At 44.7% G+C, this 3,919-nt stretch overlaps 1 non-coding gene across 1 annotated transcript; it reads right to left on the reverse strand.

Moving 5' to 3' along the window:
• Positions 1 to 2,788: 2,788 nt before the first annotated feature.
• Positions 2,789 to 2,860, reverse strand: TRNAA-AGC (transfer RNA alanine (anticodon AGC)). Its single transcript has one exon. It is a non-coding gene; the product is annotated as a tRNA-Ala (tRNA).
• Positions 2,861 to 3,919: the final 1,059 nt, after the last annotated feature.

The following is a 3,919-nucleotide window of genomic DNA, read 5'->3' on the forward strand; positions in this document are numbered from 1 at the left end:
TTTATTTTAGTTTCCAAATTTTTCTTTTCTAAAACTTGAATGTTTGAATAATATTCTATTTTTATAATATTAGTTTACAATATTACAACGACTTTACATATTGATTCACTATATAATTACAATTAAAGTAAAATTTTATATAGACATATGTATATATGTGTGATCATGTATATTACATACATGTGTATATATACATATATTCTTGGATTTACAATTTTCTCTTTATTTTTTTAAATCATTTTATTGGGGGCTTGTACAATTCTTATCACAATCCATACATATATCCATTGTGTCAAAAACATATGTACATTTGTTGCCATCATCATTCTCAAAACATTTGCCTTCTACTTGAGCCCTTAATATCTGCTGCTCATTTTCCCCCTCCCTCCCCACTCCCCCCACCTCATGAACCCTTCATCAGTCATATATTATTATTATTTTGTCATATATTACATTGTCTGACGTCTCCCCCTGCCCTCTTCTCTGCTGTCCCTCCCCCAGGGATGAGGCTATGTGTAGATTCCTGTAATCAATTCCCCTTTCTACCCCATATTCCCTCCACCCTCCAGGCATCGCCGCTCTCATCGCTGGTTTTGGAGGAGACATCTGTCCTGGATTCCCTGTGTTTCCAGTTGCTATCTGTAGCAATGTACATCCTCTGGTCTAGCCAGATTTGCAAAGTAGTCTTGGGATCATGATAGTGGGGGGAGGGAAGTATTTAAGAACTAGAGGAAAGTTATATGTTTCATCATTGCTACCCTGCACCCTGCCTGGTTCATCTCCTCCCCACAACCCCTCAGCAAGTGGTGTCCCGTTGGCTACCTTTGGGCTTTGAGTCTCCACTCTGCACTCACCCACCTTTTCAATAATATGATTTTATGTTCCTTGATGCTTAATACCTGATCCCTTTGACAGCTCATGCTCACACAGGTTTCATTGATCGTATCAGGGAGGTGGGCACCCACTGATATGGTTTTTAGCTCTTTGCTGTCTGATAACTGGTCCCTTCTGCACCTTGTGGTCAGACAGGCTCATTTACTTCTTCCATGTGGGCTTTGATGATTCTCAGCTAGATGGCCACTTCAAGCTTTTAAGACCCTAGACGCTATGTGTTTTAATAGCCAGACACCATTAGCTTTCTTCACCACATTTGCTTATGCACACGTTTGTCTTCAGTGGTTGTGTCAGGAAGGTGAGCATCCACTGCATTTTCTCTTTATAAACAAATGAAAAAGCCTCAGTACTCTTAGCTCAGTGAAACTTTTTGCAGTGGTAGAAGTGTTCTGTAACTATGATGTTCAAACTGTAACTGTTAGCGATTAAGCACTTGAACTGTGACTAGTGAGACAATTCTATTAACACATGATTATAATTATTTTTTTAAGAAGCACAGGGATTTAATTTTCCACTTGGTAAATAGCTTTGGTCCTCTTTACTGATAGAGAAATCCATTTTAAAGGAGAAATTTTATAGGGTTTCCCAGGAAAACGTATCAGACCCACACATATTCATACATGAGTCCGTATTTTGGAAAAGCCAACATGGAAGGCTGGCTTTAGAACTACATTGAAATGGGCTGTTTCAAATATTATCAAACACAAATGTGCTCTTAAATTCTGGGGCACCCACCCAGTACTAGAATTATTCCTGGGCAGAGATTCTCATGACTGGCTCCCTGTCGTGTATTTCTTGATGAGTCCATGTTCAAGATGACCCCAGAATTCCCTGCCTGAGCGACCTACACCTCTCTCCAGGCAAACATCTTCTGTGGGCAAGTCTCCAGGCCTGACAGCCCTGGAGTGGCCCTTAGCCAGGTGTATGAATGGAGCTTACAGGTGTGTGTTGAGGGGTCTGGCCCATGTGTGAGGTCCTACAAAATGTGGGAAGTCTTCAGGAGAGGGAAGAGGGGGGGATTAGGGGATTTATCATTATTTTCTGATTGCCCTAACTCACAGGATCCAATGTTTACAGCTTTCTTAGCCTAATGCTAATTAAAGGCGGGAACAATAAGAAACGCATTAAAACAGGGGGAGGAGAAGGTACAAAGAAAAAGAGACCCGAAGGAGGTCATGACAGTGTTTTCTTGCTTCTAGACTCAGAAAGGCTAAACAAACAAACAAAACCAGAAAAGCTAAAAACAACAACAACAACAACAAACACCCAACAACAAGGTGCCTAAAGAAAAGTTCCTGTGGCGCTCACATGTCTTCCTTCTCTTTGTGTTTCTTGTTTTCAATACAACTGCGAGATGTCAACCAAATGAGATGGAGCTTCTTAACTGGGTGCCTTGCTTGCTTTTTAGGGTTCTGGAATCCTGAGCTGGCTTCCCTTTGTCGCCTGTTTTTAAAACAGTTTTATTGACATAATTCACAGATCATACATCTCAATTGTTCAGTAATATTCGAAAGAGATGTGTAATCACCACCACAATCAATTTTAGGACATTTCTTCCTGGTACTTATTAGCCCCCCATAAGTCATCAATTTCCCCATTGATACCCCGGGTTAATTATTCATCCAGTTACAGTCTTTAGATTTACCTATCCTGGATTTTACATACAAGAAAACACACAAAATTAAAAGCAAAAAAAAATTTTTTAACCAAAAATCGACAGAATAAAACAAAAAACCTGCTTCCCGTTTCTTGACGCACTGTAATACCAAAGATCTGCAGCAGAAACGGGTGGATATTGAAAGTAAGATGGAGTCGAAACGTTTTCCGTGTAAGTTAAGGACTGAAAGAAAGTAACCCTCTCACAGAAGCAGAAACCAGGGTTTGGGAGCAAAACTGGAGGTGCCGGGGATTGAACCCGGGGCCTCGTGCATGCTAAGCACGCGCTCTACCACTGAGCTACACCCCCTCACAGGAAGAATCTGTCAGAAATGTGTCTATGACTTGTGACTGCTGCCTCTTTTGGCAGCGGGTCGAGAATTTTCATTTTGCCAAATTCCATCTTGGAACATTCTACGTTGGACCCGGCTTCGTAGCTCCTCCAGGAGACTACACACTGCATGCTTCCGTTCCGGGATCGACTTGGGCGGGAGAGACAGTTCTGTCTGGCCGTCCCCAGGAAAACCTCTCCTCCTCCTTGGAGATTCTCTCCTCGGGGTAAAGATTGCAAGAGAACCTAGTCTAATGCAAGAAGGTAAAGAGAAGAAAACGCACTAGGGGTCGTGAGGACTGAGCGCAAGGTAGGAGAGAGGACTGGACGGGAATTGCAGACCGAGGATGGCTGTTGCCTAGCAACTAGGCCCGGACGCCCCGCCGGGTCGAGCCCGGCGCCGGGCGCTGGAGAACCACAGAGACGCGCCTGGGGAGAGAGAACCTGGACGCAACCTCGAGAGCAGCGCCCCCTGCCGGGAAGGATCCTCCCCGATGAAAAAGCACGCAGGTGGGGTGGGTTCACTGATGAACGGGAGCCCTGGTGGCGCTGTGGGTTAAGCACTGGGCTGCTTGCCCAAGGTCAGCGGTTCAAACGAGGAGAAAGCTGCGGCTGTCTGCTCTACTATCGTCTTGGAAACCCTAAGGGGTTGTTCCCGCAAACCCTCCTTCCTCCATACACCAGGGCTGGCAGCCTCTGGAGTCCTTCCACTCCGAGGTACAATGGCAGGCTAACTTTCCTCTGCCATTGAGCCGGCTGCGACTCGTGGCGACACTCAACCAGAAATTATTACTTAGAGAAAATCCTGTTTGATTCCCTCTTGAAGTAATTAGTTTATTGTGCCAACCTGGCCGATAAACACGTGGGGTTAATTGAACGGCGGAGGGATAAATAGCTCAGTGAGCCGCGCCTTTCTAGTTCTCGGGTCTCTTTCTTTGTGATAGTCGGGCCAAGGTGCACCTGCCTTAGCCAGTTCCCTGCTTCAGCTGGCAAGGCTCACTTCCTGCAAGACATCCCAGAGGAGAAGTCCCGTTGACC

The sequence above is a fragment of the Tenrec ecaudatus genome, chromosome 1 (genome assembly GCF_050624435.1).
Source record: "Tenrec ecaudatus isolate mTenEca1 chromosome 1, mTenEca1.hap1, whole genome shotgun sequence".
Taxonomy (NCBI): domain Eukaryota; kingdom Metazoa; phylum Chordata; class Mammalia; order Afrosoricida; family Tenrecidae; genus Tenrec; species Tenrec ecaudatus.